The sequence below is a fragment of the Zonotrichia albicollis genome, chromosome 1, assembly GCF_047830755.1.
Source record: "Zonotrichia albicollis isolate bZonAlb1 chromosome 1, bZonAlb1.hap1, whole genome shotgun sequence".
In the NCBI taxonomy this organism is placed as follows: domain Eukaryota; kingdom Metazoa; phylum Chordata; class Aves; order Passeriformes; family Passerellidae; genus Zonotrichia; species Zonotrichia albicollis.
Window position 1 is genome coordinate 65,995,406 of NC_133819.1, and position 20,123 is coordinate 66,015,528.

The 20,123-nt window shown below is 41.4% G+C and overlaps 1 protein-coding gene across 5 annotated transcripts in view; it reads right to left on the reverse strand.

Annotated features, from left to right (window-relative positions):
- ATXN1 (ataxin 1) overlaps window positions 1-20,123 on the reverse strand; it is a 367,362-nt gene that overhangs the window by 346,796 nt on the left and 443 nt on the right. The window contains exon 2 of one of the 5 annotated variants that reach the window (XM_074543203.1): window positions 6,655-6,806. The exons of the other annotated variants lie outside the window; for them this stretch is intronic. The gene's annotated coding sequence lies outside the window, so the exon portion shown is untranslated. The remainder of the gene's footprint in view (window positions 1-6,654; window positions 6,807-20,123) is intronic. 5 annotated transcript variants of the gene reach the window in all.

A 20,123-nucleotide genomic window follows, 5' to 3' on the forward strand; every position in this document is an offset into this window, starting at 1 on the left:
GACAGCAAAGAGTGCTCCAACAGCTCATTGTCATCTCCTCCAGCACAGGTACCACAGGCAGTCACTGAGGACAATGGACACTGGAGACAGGAAATTGCCTCTTTTATCTGTCCCTGAAGCTGCTCCTGATTCAAGGTGTGATGGCAGAACCCGAATTTTCACAGTGTATGCAAGATGTCAGCAATAAAACCTGGGCCTGGGAAAGGTTTAAAATAAGCAAAGGAATGCTAAATTACACCTTAAAACCCTACTCCAGAGAAATTAAAAATGGCAGTATTAACCTGAGCCAAAAGCACTTGATGTTGGAAGGAAAACCCAAGCAACAGTGGCTAAATTGACAGAAAAAAGACCTCAGTTTATGCAAATATTGATGACAATGTTGATGACAATATTGATCAAGAACAAAAACATCCCTGTCACCTAATGGGGAAAAGTAATCTGCACATGGCAATATCCACTGGCAGTATTGCTGTAAATAATCACTCTGAAGTGCAAATTATGATTATCACTGAGACCGTTTTAAAGAAGAAAAGAGTATAGGCTGATAGCAGAGAAAAGTTTTGTTTGTTAATTTATTAATAATGATTTGTGTAATGCCTTATTAGTCATCATTTATATTTGTGTAGAGGCCTTCATTACAAAAGTCACTCTGCAGATTGACCTAATTGATTCTATAGAGAGAACCACACTGATTTTGAAGGCATGCACAATAAATATTACATCACTTTCACTTGCTCTTCTGTTTGCTGTACAGGAGAGAAATCCTCTTTCTACCACATACTGTCTCTGCAAAACTGTAGACCCAGATGTAAACAGAACTATGCTAAAACAGTGAGTACACACAACATACTCTGCATTTGCCTAAAATATACAAATTATTGCAATATGCAATTTCCTATTTCAAATGACAGTTGATCTGAATTATGATGAAGTACTTTAACTAAATTTTTACCATTTATACACATTTCTTGAACTTGAAAGCCATGCACTTATTCAGCAGTATGCTATTCCACTTAATGGGATAATGAAGTGTAGGAGCAAAACCAGGCTACCTGCACTTTTTGGCATCTTATGTAGCATTGTCATCAAAGTGATGCTGTGGCAAGGGGAACAGCTCAAGCGTATCACTAAGCCCTGAAACAAGCTATGCCATTATGTGAAAGTTCCCATGAAACCCCAGTGACTGTTAAATTATTGAATGTGAATTGCTTGAAAATACAGCATTTCCAGCAACTCCTTTGCAAAAGACTGAAGTGTTGCTCACTACTAGATGTCTCAAGCAATAATAAAATCAAGGCATGAAATCCCTATGCAACAGCAAATTAAAGAGAACGAAGAGAGCATATAGTATTACTGAAAAATAAAATTAGGGATAATCTTGTATTCAGTGTTTGGATTCAGTCTTCATCCAGAAAGAAAATCCTACAATAAGTACCTATGGATTCATCTTCTGGTAGCATGAAATGTCACTGCTTTCCCCACACTGTCACTGTGACCCTCTGTGTAGTGGAGTCAGAATTATTTGGCTCATTGCTGTGAACTCTCTGTTCTGTTATTGTCAAGACACAGCACTCCTTTTCTGCCAAAAAGCTGGGATATGTGCAAAGCAGGAAGACTTGGGCCTTGCCCTTTCCCCCTTGCCTGTTGCCCCTTCCCCCTTCCTTTTCCCTCTCCTTCCCCTTCTGTGCTTTGCTTGGGACAGCAAAAGCAGCTGTTTTATTGGTGTGGTCCTGGAGATCTCAGATTAAAGGTCTATCAATTTATACCCAGTGTACATATATATATAATATACATATATTTGTATACACAGCATTTCATATCAGCCAGTGTCACGTGATGATGGGACTTGGTTTGCTTGCTGGGAGAGTATATCTTTTATTTAATAAGAGGAGCGTAGGTATTGCTGTTTTTCCTGGATGCCTCTTGGGAACTTTCTTTGACATCTAAAGCCTTTTTCTGGCAACCAGTTTGTTCTCTAACAACAGCAGGCTGGGAGTTGTGATAGATCCCATTTAGTCTTTTGAGAAACAACTAAATTCTGTGAGCTAACTTGTCTTCTTTTACCATCTAAGGAATATTGGCAGGCTGCAACCATTTTCCTCTGTTAGCCCTTGAAATGATTCTTCATGCTTTTGTCACATAATTAAAATTAGATTATTGCAACTCCCTGCTGGCTGGCCTTAGAGCTTTGTAAACACTCCAGCTGGCCCCTAGGTTCAGAGTGAAAGGGATGCTCTAAGCATATTCTTTCTTTGTCCTCTCTTCTCTCATCTGTGTTAAAATCACTGCACTTGCTAACTGCCAGCAGAATGTATTGGATTATTGCTTTCTAAGGGCAGTGAACATAATGTTAAATACATTATGTGCCAAAGTCTCTCTCAAGCTTTGTTTGAAAGAGCCTGGATGCAGGAGCTTTCAATCTATTTTCTCTTTGTTGGTGAGGTCTCTTTTTGCTGAAAAGAAGGGAAAGAAGGGGGAGGGAGTGGAGGAGCACAGGCTCTCCTAACACAGCATTCAAATAGAAAATGCATACAGCTACACAATTTCAAAAGCAGAGGCTGACTTTCATTGATGAGTGTGTAAATACCATGAACATTATGCAGTTGCTTCTTCTCCTATGACAAAATGACTCCCTTCCACCCCAAAACATGAAAGCCATTTTGAAATAACAGTCCTCCCACTACAGCTAGGCTTTCTGAGTTCAGTAGGCAGCATTCCTGGCTGACTTCTTTTTATGTCACATTTGCTTATGGACCGTTACTCCCACATTCACATCCAGCCAGTTCCGTCTTATAAATCTTGCATGGAACATCACAACCGTGTGAGATTTGCCTGATGAGCTTGTAGGGATATCATATTAAAGTTCTCAAGGGTCTGCATGACTAATTGTTAATGAGAGAGAACAATGCAGGGATAATGGTGCTTTAGAAGTAAGTAATACTAATGGCATAGTTTGTGTTTGGATGTGATTGTGCATCTTGCTGTCACATGTAGAGATCATCTCTTAGTGTCCTCTGGTTTTATGAGCCCATAACCTCAGCTCTATAATCAGATAGTCAGTAAGCACTTACTCTGCTGAAGGAGAATTATCGTGGTGAAGAAGCACAGACAGGCAGTAAAGCTGGCTGTATTGAACTCTGCAAAACTATCAGAGCCTCATCACTAAAGCCAAGAGTACATTTGTTTGGGGTGAGTTTTTACACAGTCTTTGCCAGCCAGTGCTATGAAATGATGACTATGGCTGCAGAACCACTGGGGTAATACTGCAGAATACCAGTATTCTCCTTATTTGTGCTTCACCTTATCTCTCATATTAATGATTTATGTTCCAGCATGGTCACCTCTGTGCCCAGTCATTTTTCTGTGCTATCTATTCCTTTAGACACCAACATTTAGTCATGCAGTGCTGTTACTAGCCAGGGGCTTGATTTTAAATCCCTTGGACAGATTTCCAGAACGACTCCCCCATCCAGCTGAAAGCATAAGCACTGCGGGTCTTTGGCAGCTCTGCAAATCAAGACTGCAGCTCCTAGAAGAAGTCTGAAAACAGTTGATTCTTACACTCAACTTCCTGCCACAGTGCAGTTTGTGACTGCTGGCAGCCACAACATAACATAAGCTCCGTTTCTTTTCTCCCCTGTTTCATTGGGGATTTTGCTGACAAGAATACGTTACCACGGGTGATCAAGTGCACGACGCCATGGCTAATGCAGAGAACATCCTCTCCTACCACAGAGATGGCATTTGCCATGCTCTGCTGCCTTCCCAGTGCAAACATCTCTGCTGGGGACCTCACCACTGCAGTGCTGGCATGCCACTGCCTTTGAGCAGGGACGGTGCCAACCTCCCAGACAGCCGTAAGCATGCGAAGCCAAGACACCATGTATCAGGGCCTGTGCATGTGTCAAGGACAGGTTTCCCAGCCTGAAATGTCAAAGCAACTGTTTTTTCCCTCAGGAGGTGCATTTGTCTCTATGGTGAAGAAAATGTATTATCACAAGTGTTGCCTTTGAGCTCAGAGCTGGATAAAGACCAAACAGACACTGAATCCAGCAAAATTTCAGCATCCCCCTCTTCTTATCCTCTGACAACTTTTTTCTTCCAAGAACCAGTCTGCTTCCAAAAGGAGAGAACTAAATACTGACCAACACACTCCTTGCTTCCAGACTTTACATGACAACTGCTTGGAAAGTGACACTTGAAGTTTGTTCTATTGAGGACTAGTTTCAAGTCTAGTGCCTTGTTAGCCAAATTGGGACTCCACTTGTTGTGAGCCTGTGTCTCCTAATACTGGCATAGATAAATGGCCTCTAACTGGGCTCTCCATTTTGCTCCTAACATTACAGACCCCACACAGAGACACAGCACCCGGTTTCAGAGCTGGGCACTTGCAGAGGGCTGTGCAGTGATCCTGTTGCTGCTAAGTCTCAAAGGAATGAAGGGGGTGACTGATTCCAGTACGCTGGCAAGCCAGCTAGGACTCCAGCTCCTGACCTCGCACCAGCTTCCTTCTGGGTGCCAGCTGCTGACTGTGGCTGACTTACCCACTGATGAGAGCCAAAGGAGCCAGGACCCACAGGGCATTTCACTCTTAAAACATCTTGCAATGCTGCAGAAATGCAGGCTTGTGGAATAAAACAGACAGTTAAGCAGAAGATGGATACTTTATCCCTTTCCCAAAATGGGCGAGCAGAAAAATCTCCAGTTGCCTTTCACAAGTAATTTCATGTTACTTCTCCTGTGTTGCTCTGATGTTTTTGTTTCAAAGAGAGTGAGGGTGATGTGGAGTTTTGTTTCTTTCTTTATTTTTAATTAGCACCTCTGGGCAGTGACCCAATCAAAGCCTCATCTCCCTAACAGAAGGCTGTCTGACCACAACTTGCATGTTCCAATTTTCATTCACAGGCAAAGACTATCTGTTGTCCAAGTATTTTTACTCTGTCGTAATCAAAATACAAATTGTAGCTTAACTTAAAATAGACATGTCAGAAACACTTGACATGACCTGCATACCTGTCAACAAGTGATAATCAAATTTCCTTGCCATACTAAAGTTGGGCAGAAGACATTTATTTAAAAAAAACCCAACCCAACCTATCTAGTTTCCATATTATATTGAATTTCTGAGACACAATGGGAGTTTTTCTTTTATGCAATGGAGTCTAAAAGGAGTACAAGCAGTTAAAGAGATGTCTGCTGCAGCTGGAACAAGGGTACAACTTCTCTTTGAAACAGCTTACATGCAGCATTATTGAAACTTAAAGAGCAGAGGTGGAATTATTTCTCTGCTTTTTCCATTTATTGATTATGCAAATACAGTTTCCCTTGTATAAATATTTAGCTTCTCCATTTCTCTCTGAAAATCAAACAGCAGCAGGGCTAGAAAAGCAGGGAACTCAATTGTAAAACTGGCATTACGGTGTATTTGTGAAAGTTGAGAGCACAAATTGTAGTGCATTTTTAATGAAAGTAAAACCCAAACTGACACTGTGTCTTACAAAAATATTGGGAAAAAAATGACACAGGTCCAAAAGGAAACTTCCTACAGAAGAAGATGATAAAAAAAAAATGTGGCAATGTTTAGCAGAAAAAGATAAAGGTATTAGGAAAGAGAAATTATTCCAGTTCCTTTCTGCATAAACTTGCTTTGGAAGTGTTTGCCAGAAACAAAAAGCTCACCCTAGGAATACAAACAAATAGGCCTCTATAGTACAGGGTTAAAATTATCCATGTCTCACTAACTTGTGATCCAGACTAAGCAGGGCATTAAAAAATCCAAAAGAGCACCGCTTCTTCTATTCCTGAAGAGACTGAAAGGGTACACTGACATAACAGTTTCCAACAGCTGTGATAACAGCCTGTGCAGGGTCATGCTGGAGCTGATGGACAACAGCCCCTTGCACGCAGAGCACTGGAGCCGGGCTTTGGGGGCTGCCTGTTGCCAGGCTCAGCTCTGGTTACCTTGTACAGTATATCACAGACTAATCCTTCTGTACTTGTCTGATCCTCCTCTGAGGGTTCTCCCCCATCTCCTTTTCTGGTTTTGCCAAGGCACAGGAATGCCTTTCCCTGCCTCCTTTACTGGATTTTGCCTGTTTCAGCTTCTGACACAAAATGGCCCTTCCTCGCCCAGAGGTGTTGTGAGATGCATAGAAGAGAGCTTTTCCTTTCCCCACTAATTGCATGGGTTTGACATGTAAAAGTTACAAACCTCTACTAAATATAGTACCAGAACAAATCATCTCTTTGTCATGACATTGCTGCTCTAAGACAGGAATTTACTGGGTTAAAATCTGAGATACTTCTTATTTATTTGAACAATTTCCCACTAAGTTCAATGCAACTGTACTGAGAGGAAACTACAGTGAGGACTGCTGAACAGAAAAGCTCACAATTATCAAGTAATTATCCCAGGAAACCTACTGCTGAGGGAGACACTGTTGCCCTTGATCCCATGAGACACAAGGACCATGACACAGCAAGCTTTGGCCCTCTTTGCTAGCCTTAATCCCAGCTCTGGGAAGACTGCTGTTCCTCCCTGAAAAGCCACTCCATGGAAGAGGACTATAGAAGCACATCCCAGAATACTTCAGCAGGGTAAAACGGAGGGCAAGCTGCCCACAAACACACATGGTAAGTAAGGAAAGTAGATACCAGGCCTCCTTAGCTGATGAATATTCCAAAATAAACGTCACAGGAAGAGACCTTGCTCCTGTCCAGCAGCACAGCTTCAAGAGGGGCATTTGCAGATCAGGTGTTGCCATGGGATGCCTTCAGATACAGTCTCAGGATGTCTTGACTGTTTCCTGTGGATTCACAGAGCAGGTGAAAGAGTGAATTCTGAAGATATTGTCCTCTCTTTGTATGTTGTCTGAGGGGCCTGGAGTCTGACTCTTCATAAGTCTAAAAAAGTTGCAAACACCGAATCATTTCTGGCGGGAGGAAGCGCGACTTGCACCCCAGGGAGGCTGAGGAGCATTAAAAACTAAAACCCAAACCTGACTTTTTTTGCAAAGATGCCACCTGGATTCTGACAAAAACAGATTTGCAATGCAAATTTGCATATTTTAGGAAAGTCTGAGTGCAGAAGGTTAGAAAGGTGTCAAATGTCTGATATAAAATACGTTCTGAAAATACATGGAAGTAGTATGGATAAAGATGATGTCAGAGGTGTCAACCAGTTTTCTGACTATTTGTCTTTGCAGATGGCACTTTATGTCAGTGTAATTTTTAAGCTGCTTGTGGAATTCTCCCTTTCTGTTCCTCCAGATTCAGCTGTCCCTTGCAATCCTATCACTCTGGACCATATCCTAATGCCCTCTGTTGTGCCAAATGGGGAAAGAACCAGTTGCATATGTCATGCTTTACAGGAGGGGTAAAACCTATGAAAAGCAGCAGGAATTGCAAATTTTTAACCTTTTCTTCTTTCTCACACAAACTGACTGTGATTGCATGAAAAGGCAGAATTAACATGTGAGAATACAGAGTCAAAGGATGGGGAATTCATCTTCTAAGCAAACAATGAAGAATAGCTGCAGGACTTTTGGCACCTGAGTGTGATGAAGCTTTCAAGAGCATTTCCTCTTGAAGGAACCTGAACTGTTGGAGATTACACATACTGCATGCTCAGCTTGCACACTTACAGAAAACTTCCCTTTTAGGCAATTGAAACATGCATGTGTTTCAACCATTTCCCTGGCACTAGAATAAACAAAAATAAGGAAAAGAGGGCTGCAGAGGACAATACAGAGAGGCTGAGGATTAGAGGAAGGAACATGAAACCATGAAAGGTGTATATGCCCATATTTTCTCTAATGCTCACAGCAACTACTGAGTAAGCAAATGGCCACTCCTAGTATGACTAATGGTGTAACTACTTAAGGACTTATTTCCACTGAAGTTTACGAAAGTTAAACCAAAACAAACCACACAGTTTAAAATAGAAATGTTCACTATCTGCTGTGAGGTGCAGCAGACTATTTCAGCCCATGCATGGTTTTAAGCACACGTGCAGTTCTTTGGAAAAAGATGCGGTGCTTAAAACCACGTGCTCACATTGACTGCTTTGCTTAAGTGGGGTCTCCATCTGACCATACTGCGCTGCAAATCCAAAGTCTTTGTAACTTTACTTTGTAGGCCATTAGTTTTGGCCCCATGGAAAGCTATTTATAAATATCTGAAATAATTAAATCAGATCTGTACAGCAGAACAAGGAATCAACGAAATATGGTCACTATGGCAACAAATATTTTCTGGATGTAATTTTGCTTCTAATCAGCAATGGCATCCCCATGTCCCTAACAATGGCAAAAGTTGTCAGGCTTTTTTTCTTGTTTCCCTTTTTGTATTAAATGTGTTTTTACAGAGTAAAACAATAAATGTAACGTTCAAGTATTTTAGACAAAGGTTTCTTTTCAGAAGTATTTTACACTAGTTGGAAAAAATATTAGGAACTTGAGAAATAAATCTGTTGTTTTCCCATCTTCTTATTGCTCTCCTGCCTCCATGGTACAGAGCAAGCCTCTGCTAGACTGAGGAATTTCATAGGCTCTAACTCTGCATTCAGATGTAAAAGTGATCCCTTCACCACCAACAACAGCTCAAAGCAGGTTAGAAAAAAAAACCACCACAAACCAAATTGCTGTTTTTGACAGGCAGTGCTGGCTGACTCCTCTGTCAATATTGAACAAAAACAGAAAATAAAACATGCTCACACTTCACCAGACCCCACCTGCAAAATATTCTTCTGGCCATGTCAATCACAAAAGTTAGGCTCCACATGCAGTACATGCTGGAAGTGTCCAGATCATGTCCTGATCATGTACACAGTCTCTGAACTCACCAAATTGGCCACAGCCTCCTTGGAGTTTTGGAAATTTCATGCTTTGTGGATTGAGTCTTTGATAGGTTGTAGATTTCTCAGAGGAGTTTGTGAATTTGTCTGCACATGGTGGAATTCAAAATCACCAAAGAGATGTCTGAGCTTGCTTTCTCTTTTATTTTTTTTTTCCTTGAGTACATAAAACAACATTTCAAAGATAGTTTGAAACACCTATCTTGTCCATTGCTAAATGAGAGGGCATTTCCAGGACAGGTCTGTATTCCCTCTCCGGTTTTACATTCCTTGTTTTTTTGTAATCAGTGGCCTCAAAGGTATGCAGTCAGTTCATCTACTTTTTTCCTTTGCTTAAAAGCTAACAACTCCATTGGCAGTGTCAAACAAATGCAGCAAAGGAGGTCAGTCCTCAGAGATTGTCAAGTTTGTACAAGTTTCATGAAATTGTCAAGTTTGTACAAGTTTCATGAAAACAGTTCTTTAGTAGAGAGAAGTGATCTTTTCCATTCCATGACTGCCGGAAAAGTTTGTTCACTTATCACCTGTGCAAGAATCTGTGTTAGCACTGGGGCAAGTGGCAAAAAAGTACCCACACTTCTATTGCCCCACTCAAGGGAAAAGGTTCATTGGGAGCTGACACCTTTTTTAGACACTGATATAAATCATAGCTCTTCATGAAATCAGCCTTTGTGACTCCCAGTGCACCTAACCTTGCCAATCTTATACAGATGATTAAATTGTTAATATTGACCATTAAGTGACTCTTTACAGTTACCTGTGCCAACTCAGATGGGAAGTTTTAGATTGAGGTCACTCTTCAGCGTAGATTTATTCATTTATTTATTTATGATAATTATAATGTGATATTTTGGAGAAGAAAAATCTATTTACGCAAGAGAGGCATTAGGTTTGTAAAGCTCAAGCCACACCCTCCACACAACCAAAACAGCAGCAAAGCCATACAGAGATGCCAGAGCAAAGGATATGCTCAGCCAGCCTCTGACTTGCAAAATTTGAGGGTTGTTGTTCTTCTCTTTTATCAATGCGGGAAATTCACGCTAGCAAAGGAGCTATAGCTGAAATGAGGTATTTAGAAAATCAGCAACAAAATACTTGGAGCTGACATGACTCCTTTCCATCTGATCTCTAGCCTCCAAACCCCTCCTGACACAACTCACCTTCTGGATACAGCAAAGAGAGCAAAGGAAACTGATGACCTCTCACCCACACCAGCACCCACAGCAGCAGTACCAGCACATTAGGCCAGGTTGCTCTGAGAATTTACAGCTGGATTTTGGCATAATATTTATCTTCTTTACTCATACAGTGTCTTAAAGCAAATATTCCTGGTAAAATTAAATGCTACTAGACTTGTCTTATGTTAAAGAATGTCTTCATGTCCCCCTGTGCATGGGTGAGGGGTTCATAAAATCTGAGGTCCTTTATGTTGCACTGAGAGGGCACCCCCGCCCTCAGTGTGGCTGTTTGTCAGTGGGGTGACAGCTGCAATGCAGGGTTATCTGACATTTGTTTTCTAATGCACATGCTGTTGCAAAAAGAATAATGTAAATGTAAACAAATGCAAAGGAATCCTGAGGACAGAAAAATATTTACAAAAAAAACACTTAATGAAAAGCCCACATATTGCTCTGTATTGTTTCACTGATTATATATATATATATATATATATGTTAATTCTTTTAAGCCTCATTTGCCTAACAGCATGGAAACTGCCAGCATTTTAAGAGCTGCTATCAGATAACTTGAAATGACATTAGACAGACCATACAAACAGCACACAGACTCTAGTGACTGTTTCCTTGGATCTGATCTGAGGTGCAGCATGGTTTTGCTACATGCAGACTTTAAGGTTGCTGGACACCACCTGAGTCCCTAAGCTTCTGTGGTAAGAGAAGTTGCACAATATATTGCAAGCAAGGTCACGGCTCTGAGAAACCTCACGTGCTGGGGACCGATCTGAAATTTTATTTATACACTTGCCAGTCCAGGGGGTTGTTTTTCCCTGCTTCTATCTTCTCATACTATGCTGTCAATTCTTAGTGAGATGAGAAAACTGTTACATAATTCCTGAATTTCACTTTTAGGACTGTTTTCCCGATGCATCCAGGGTCACAGCAGTACAGAGAATCCCCAAGCCAGAACTCCCTGTGCTACACACTAACTCAAAACAATCACAAAGAGAGACAGGCGGTATGGATCTCAACCACAGAGATACTCTGAGATCTTGAAAACACTTGTGTATGTACTGAACTCATTAGAAGGAACTCTTTATTATTTTCTAGGGTCTTTTCACGTGTTTCAGAAGATGCCTATTAGGATGACAGCACAGACAAAACCAATAAACTTACAAAGGATGCCTTTACAGAAGAGGGAGGAGAATGGAACAAATCCTCCAGAACAAGCTGTATTTCTAGTACACAACTATGCATCCTTTCACAAAGATTTCCTCCATTTAAATAAGATTATGAAAATATTTTTCCATCCCCTGCATATAATGTCAAATTTAAATTACTCTTCTTACTCACTAGTATTTCTCATGAACTTCTCATCTGGTTGCATTTAGGGTCTCTATTTTTTTCAAGCCAGCTGCCTTCCCCCCACCCATCCAATTTTAATAAAACCTGTTAACACGCTTGAGAGTCAAACATGAACAAAATTCTCCCATTCCCTCCAAAGTATGGCATTCATGAAGATGTCATGAATAAATAAACATTCTCTAGTGTTCTGTTTCTTTTGTCTAGCTTATTGGTGTTGAGAAACCCTCTTCTTCATTTATTTATGTTGGTATTTTATTTCCTTATTGAGTTTCAAAGATGAAAAAAGAAAAATAAGTACCAAGGAAATAGCTGATAGACTGAAATGACCAAGAATTTTCCCAGGGATGTTAAAAAAAAGTGCTTTAATATGAAGATGTTGGTGTCTCATTATTTCATTTAATGTACCTGCTTTTAATATGGAATGCATGACATTCTGTGTATGAGCGTAGACAGCAAGCCAGTATAGTAAAATCACTGTGCAGGAATGCAGTTCCTTCTAATTGTGATTTAATGATTTTGCATTTTACACCCCTAAACGACTGTTGTGCTCTGAAGTGAGGCAATCCTGCCTAGTCCATCCCTGTTCAAATGGTAGAATATGTACAGATCAGACAGCAAGTCAGTTTTGCACCAATCCACTGAGGTCCCCTGCACTTGCCTGCAGCAGATGCAATACCCTTACCTTTCCCCAGATTCCCTAGGGACACAGTGCATGGCAACATACTTGCAGCTCCCAGTGAAAAGACAATGTGCAGGATCAAGTCAGCAAGTGGGCTGATCTCTTTATGTCACCTCATACTTCATTACAGATCTTGGTAAATTGAGCAAATCTCAGAAAAATTATTGCTCAGACTCTAATTTTTAAACGAATTGATAAACCTCAGTGAAAATTAACAGACTTTGACAAATGCTAATTGGGTAGGCAAGATGCTTATCTTGAGTCTCAAAATACAGTCTACCTTTTGTGTCTTAAAAAATCCAAGCACTATACCTGATTCTTATATGCAACTAATATGAAATTTTAATTGTTTCATCTTGCCTGGTCCAGTTTTCAAAGCCACAATAATTCTTTGGTAGAATTAAATCCAATTTGATCCTTCTACATGGCTTACCAAAGGACAGTGTAGTATCTTTTCTACACAGTGTTAACACACTCACTGTATTTTCTCAGCAAAGGTCCTTTCTAGAGGTGAAAATAGAGGCATTAGAGCACAACATGCTTTCTGTGTCCTACTTCATAACCTCACACCTTATATGAACTGTGAAACTTAAGACTAAGGGACAAACATGACAAACCAGCCAAACAGTACTATTTTTATTCTCATGACAAAGCCTGAGTTTGGTTGGTTGGGTTTTTTTACTTCTTTTTAAAGGCAAAAGTCATGCCTTTTCCAACTGAGGACAATAAAGGCTGTAAGAATGCTTAGAAACCTCACATTACCTTACTGGGTTGCAGCAATAAGAATGTAGATGCTACACTGACGAAAGTCCCGCTACTCAAGCGGTAACGTACTCAAACTCCCACTTACTCTGCAAAACAAAACAATAAAAAAAACAACCTGCTGCATAGTTTTGAAGCTGTAGCCCTTGGGGCTGGAATCTTACAGGTTAAACTTACAGGTAAATTTTTGACAGAATTTGACTTTCAAATTTGTAGGGTAAATGCAGAAAGTAGTGGTGACTCAGTGCAGGCAGAGCTCCTCCCTTCTGAGTCACTTCTGCTTGGATGTCACAGGAAGATGGGAGCAGTGCTGCATACCTGCAGGTGTCACCTTACCAAGGGATCATACTACAGAGATCCTGACCTTTTGGCAGGGGGCAAAGAAAGCCTCCACGATCTTTTGCACATGGAGGGTTATTCCACTTCAGTGTTTGGGCCAAATTCTAACTTACCTCGTTCCTACCTACCAAAGAAAGAAAACAGGAAGGGAAAAAAAATATCTCTGAAGCAGCAAAGATAATGTGGTCTGACAGTCCCTGAGGAAGAGGAATGCTGTGTTGCAGAGGAGCGCAGGCCGTACCCCAGCAGCAGGTGGTGAGACTCAGCGCAGGGTAGTAAATCTCTCCAAGGTCCTTCTGGATTGAAGGCACTGAACAGCCATCACAGGCTGCTATTTTTTTTAACAAATCACATCTAATCCAACAAGTGGAACCACCTAAAAGCTATTGTTATATTGCAGCTATTTTTAGTTGAAGAAACCAAGACTGCAAAGTAAACTGGATAGTAAGAAGCACAGACTAAAAATACTTGACAGCAACATGATATCTTTGGATCAGAAAACATGGCTGAGCTAGTAAACAAGCTACTTTCTCCTACAGCACAACTCATGAGCACAGGATGGATGAGACTGGCAATACACTGTCTATCCAAAGACACAACAGCACATAAATGGGATGACCTCCGGCTAAAGTCCATCTTCCTCCTCTCTTCAGCTCTTGCAAAGAAAGTCTCAAGCTTTAGTCTGATTGTGCAAGTCACAACATGAAGAAGTCCTCCACATCCCTATCAAAAGATTCTGTGAGAAGAAGAATGGAGCACAAACCTAATTCATCTGCATTTCCTCTACATATCTTTGTGCCCCAGATACCTCCAAAGGAAAGAGGAGGACAGTTCTCTGGAGCAGTTATCTCTCTTCTTTGCTTGTGCTGTGATTAGCAGACATCCCTGGGTGAGTGCTGAGGAACACTGAAACCTCTCTTTTCCTCTTAATGAAAAAGTAGTCAAGGGAACATTTTGGACTCTACTTTTAATTGCTTAAGCAGGGAGGTGAAAGCAAATTTTCTTGCAAACTCAGTTTCCCCAGTACAAGCAATACAAGAAAAACTAAGTCCTTAAAAAAAACCCAAAGGGTTGGGTTGAACTTGACAAATGAGGATGTGGTATTTTCTGGCCATAAATTAGAACCTTCCAGCTCTCTGACAGGAAAGCACAAGTCACTCCTCTGGAGGGCTGAGAGTGCACGAGGCCACTGACACAGCTATTCCTGAATCCAGAGCTGCATTCATGTCATCAGTTTCTCACTAAGGACTAAGGGGCTGAAGCACGTTTGAATGAGCTCTTCTCTGCATTTCTATCCATGTATCCACATTTCATTTCTACTAACCTACTTCTGCTAAGAGATGTGCAGAGTTCTATGAGGCTGATGTCTGGCACACAGCTTGTCGACTGCCAGTTTAATACCTTGCAATAATAACTGGCGAGGGTTTAGTGGCTGTCTTCCACCAGCATCCCCATATTTGTTTCCCCCTCACCCTTATTTGACTGCAGGTCAGATGCAACATGATGAAATTTGGTTTAATTTCTTTGCTTTTAGCAGTGCTTCACCAATTTAGACTGATTGAGATTTTTTTCTCAACAGTATTCTTTGTACCAGACTTCTTGTTTTGCATACAAAATACAAGTAAGTAATGAGTTTTGTGTTTTATCAGTCCAGGCTATGTGCATATGGCTCAGCAGACAGGTCCAAGCACTGGTTTTCCCATTGGGCACTATGGTGGGGTGGGTGTACAACATTTTAAAGATGCACAGGAGTGTGCTTAGCAGGCAGTCATTCAGCTATCACACCACACAGAACACCAATGGGATTTTGCAGATTTGTCAAATGTCTGTCTCTTAGTTGCGTGTGCTCAGGACAGGTAAGCATGAGACTCAGGTGTATCACACTCCAATTTCTAAGTTTTAGCTAGTCTGCAAATCCCAGTTTATTGCTTCCCTGACACAACTGCCTTGCTTTTTGTCAACATTAAGAATCATTTTTCTAACCCTGAGTGTGTCACATGGTGAGTGTGAGAGCTTTGTGATTTTGCAGGTTCAGCCTCTGGCATCGGTGCTCCCTCCATTACAGCATCATAGGACAACTTCAGTTCACGCCAGGCACCAGCTTCATTCTATTTTCTGAACTGTTCTAGCACTGGCCAGCACTGTTCAGTGTAGTACCCATGACTTGGTATTCATAAACCCTTTCCCTTGGGGTTTTTTCCCTAACATACCTTTTCCTTATGTTCCCCTACAAACACGACATGCATTGTAACTTTTTATGAATGCCTTCAACCTCTGGCTTCACTCATCATTCACCCCTGCTTCCCCTGACATGCTTATTATTTTCCTGCAGATAGGCAATGTGTCTTAAATCTACGGTTCCTCAAGCTTTGAATTTCGTTTGCTGGATCACTGAAATTCTGTGCCACCTCTTCCACTGCCCCTTAAGGGAAAAATATTCCCATCAGAAACTACAGCTGGTGGTTGACATTTGGTGATTTAATTGGGAATAAGGACGTTTTCATAGTTGAAGTTCATGTGGTTTTAAGCTCTGATACTATGACAAAAGGGACTTTGGAATATGGCATTATTAATAGGTATAGGGGAAAAAAGAATTCTATGATGAAATCTGTTATAATAGGGACACTTTCAGGAAAGAGGTGGTGGAAGCTTCCCCAGTTAGGAAACTTTCAGCAGAAATTCACAATTCAAGAACTTTAATCCTAGATAAAGATTGTAGATCAGCAAGAAGAGTGAGAAGATTATGAGACTTCCAAGTTTCCCTCACTGTGATCTGTTGGAACATGAGTGTACTACCTACTTTATGCTTCCCTAGACAAAGTCAAACTACCACCCATGTAGCACACACTGAGCAGAGCAGAGGTTAGACATTCTGCTCTCCTCTGTAATGGGACGTGGTTGGTGGAAGTGCACAGATTAGCAGACAAAGCTGTGCCTAATGTTATTAGCCAAATGCTTTCACAGAGCTATGGCATTATGGAACTTCAGCAGAAATGTCTCACTGACCATACTGATGGTCTTGCTAGGTTAACAGAGAAAGGATTCCTTTTATTTTCTGCACTGCATAACAAATCATGGTGGTTTATGCCCCAGGCATTCTAATAATAGTGTTAGCAAATAAAGTGTGCGTTAAGTATATGTATATGAAGTATATGTATATAGAAATTCCAGCTGCATTTAATTGATGGCGCAGTGAATGTTCTGAAGACCACTATTATTTACTGAAATAAAGCACTAGCAAGAATGACTGGTGTGCAATATAATCGCCGGTCTTTGTTGCTTCCAGAAACCTAATGAATGAACACACAACATCCATTGGTTTCCAACATGACAGGCATATGGTGTTCATAAATAAATAAAAAGCATGATATTACAGTTACGCTGATACCACTGAGTGGCAACATTTGGTAAACTGGAAAGCTGACTATTCTGTCCTACCTCGACAGCAAAAACACAAAATCTCTGAGTAAAACCAATTATTTGTGACTGATAGCTTTTGGGGTTTCCTCCCATAAAACTGTAACTAGGTTCCAAATGAAACACTAGATCACTTTCTCATTTATAGCTTCAGATATATATTTTAAAACCATTAAAATTACATATTTCTATTACAAAATAGAACGTAACTGGCAGCTACAATACTCTTCAGCAACAATACCCCCCATACCTAGGAGGGATTCCCAGTGATATATAAGACTGCAGCAGGAGCTGGGTGCCTAATCTACTTTGATTTAAAACTGAGATCCTGAAAAGGCCAAAATAGCTGCCTGCAGGAACAATCCTGCTCTTTTACAGTGATCTGCTGTTTGTGGTAATTACCAAAACATGGGTAACCATGTTCAATTTCCAAATTTCCATGCGTTTAGGAACCTCAGTTTCTCATCTCTCCCAGGAATGCTCTACCTAGACACTCCTCTTCCACATGTTCTCACTTCTTTCCCAAACTGCCACACTTTCACCAGTGGCATCATTCCTGCAAAATTTGCAGCATACAGGAATACATTTCTTTCTGTTACACTTGCATTCCGAAGCCACAACCAGATCCCTAGCAATAAGTATCAGCTGATCCATCTCAAAACACCAAAATACACCAAAATACATATTGTCTTAAGCAACTGGGGAAATGACACTGGTGAAGTTGTTCACAGACTTCCCTTCAGCACAATAAATGTTGTGCAGTCCATGCCTTTAAATCTTAAAATCCATCAATCTGACTGTAAACTTAGCCAGACATCCAGCATGGCCAGGTAAACACTATCCCATCGACTCAAGCTAACTTCAGGCTAATCCTCATCTGAATTCATCCAGATTCATCAGTTTTCTGTGGGACCTACAGGTTCTGTAGATAATCCTCACTCTTCAGGCTTTGGAGAAACCTAGCCCTACCACAAAGACACAAGCCCCAGTCAGTCCAGAACATTTTCACAATGGGTGAATCAGAAAGAACTCCCTTCCTAGGCTGTTCATGGTAACCTCCTTTCGGCTAACACTAGCCCAAAATCTGGAGTTAACATATGGTATAGGAGAGAAGCATACAGTATATTCCTGATCACTAAAGTGTTCAAATGGTCTTTAATTAATTTCCATATGATAGAGGTCACCTTTCTCTTTGGGTAAACCTAAAGTGATGATTAAGACTGAGATATGGTTGGAAAAGATTTTTATTTTTGAGGGCTGCTGAAGGAGTAGATAGCCTGGTGCTAATAGAATCATATCACCCACAGTTAGGTCATAAGATCGTGCATCCAAGAGCTGGAGGCCTGTTTTTCACAGGTCATGCCATGCAAAAATAAAGGCTTGTGTTCACAGTGGACTGAATGGACTAGAGGAGGTTGCAAATTATGAAGTATCACTTCTCTGGGGTTTAGGTAAGGATTCCTAGGAATCTTAAGGCTGGAAAATCATACCCTAGATTCTGTCAGGACCACAAAAGCAGAAAAAGGTCTGGTGCTAGAAGGGATGTAAGGTAAAACTGAGTTTTGAGGAATTATACTGCAATAGTAGGGGTTGTTTTCCTGTTATGGTGTTAGTGATACAGTTCAGTTATAGGAATGAATGGGCTAGAGAACTGTATTTATTCCTGACTTTTACTGGAATTGCCATCTTAAATTGAGAATGCTGATACAGTAATAGGACTGTTGTACAATAGCTTAGAGGATATATCTGGATCTGTTAATGGCCAGCTTCACTTCTGGTTTTACAGAAGAGGATATGTTAGCCTGTCAGAGCAGGTCAAAAACTGTACTGCAGATATTTTGAATTAGCAGTACAAACAAGGGCTGCATGATGAACCCTACCTACATGCAAGAAGTTAGTCTTTTGTTGAGATACAGGCATAGAAAATCAGGGGTTTTTTCTGAAAAAAAAAAAAAAACAGGATTTTTTCTGAGTCCTCAAAGACCTGCTGTTGCTGCTAGACCAAAAAGCTAGATTTTGGGTTTCGGTCTGTCAATGTCATCCGTCTTCCCCTTGGGCTGAAAAAGCTGAACTCCTAAATACATCTGCAAGTATTTCTGGGACAGCCAAATGTTGCTTTTCTGGCCTTAATACAGGAGTTTGTGCAATGACTGGAAAGCCAGACAAATTCACCATTTGTGCCGACACCACTCAGGAGTGCTGGGCACAACAAGGGAAAGGAAACGTGATGGGGTGGACTGCATTTGGTTTGAGATGAACGTTTTAGAAGTTCATCTTCCAGGTCCACAGGGGTCTGAGAGGGTAAATGCACTACTAAGTGGGCTGTGTGCTGCAGGGCTCCATTGAGCACTGACACCCTTAGCTGGGCTACTATTTAAGTTCAGGTCACTGGGCTAGAGTTTAAAGTTACTATTAGCCCTCGGAACAGAAGTGGCTGGAGTGTCAGGTTTAACACAATGTTCCAGACCAACAGGAGAGTCAAGCTGGAAGACATTTGGGGACAGAGTTAGCTGACCTAACCAAATTCAGGTGAACGTTAAAGGCTTGTCATAATTTCACTTGAAAAACAACATTTATGTCTCATCCTGCGGGCGCTGCTAGATTTCACTTGGGTTAGCCTTAACATGTTAAACCAAATTTAATTTGGAGAGTCTGAAGGGTCAGCTAGGGTTTAGTGACAGCATGGCTTAGAATTGGTATAGGTACAGGCCATTAGAACTAGGAAAACTACTGAATGACAAAATCAAATGGAGAGCTAAGGTCAGATATGGACAAACAGGGCCTGAGATTGGGGCTAAGTGCTCTCATTACGGTTAATGTTTGGCACCAGAGGGGCTGAAGAACTTAGTGAAAATCTGTCCTGCAAATGATGCACTGCTCATTTTTCTTAGCATGAGAGTCTTCGTAGGGAAAAGCCTAGCAGACAGAAGAAGAAAGTGAAAGAGGAAAGAGGCACACAGTACTTATCAAGACTTTGGGACTGCAAGAGAATGGTTTAGAAGTCTCTACACATACGCACATCTGTTTTCCCCAATCTTTAACCTTCGTCCCATCCTTCCGGTCTCCCTGCGAGTCTCCCTTCCCCCCAACTCCCACAGTCCCCTGTCTCTTCATGTCACACAGACATTCCTTTCTTTATGTTTCTCTTCATCCTTCCCAGTCCCAGCACTGGGCAGAGGCAGCAAGAGAAGAGAAAAACAAGGGAAACAGCTTTACCATTTTTTTTCATCTTGTGACCAAACGAACAGCAAGAACCATAACCACCAGCACCACCACAATAAAAATGGACGTGTTGCAGCACCGTAGTCTTGCTAGCCGGGAGAGAGCAGTAAGTGAAGGCTGCAGAGGTTTGAGCACAAGCCCTCGGGGAGGGATCGAAGCATTTGAAGACCGCCAGCAGCCAGTGAGCCGGCTGTGCCCGCGGGCTCTCTGGCCGGCCGGGCACCGCTGACCCCACCGGAGCCTGTCTCCCGGCACTTGCTGTTTGCAGCAAACCTGCCTCGAAGGGCACCGGGCGTCCCCGAGGGGCACC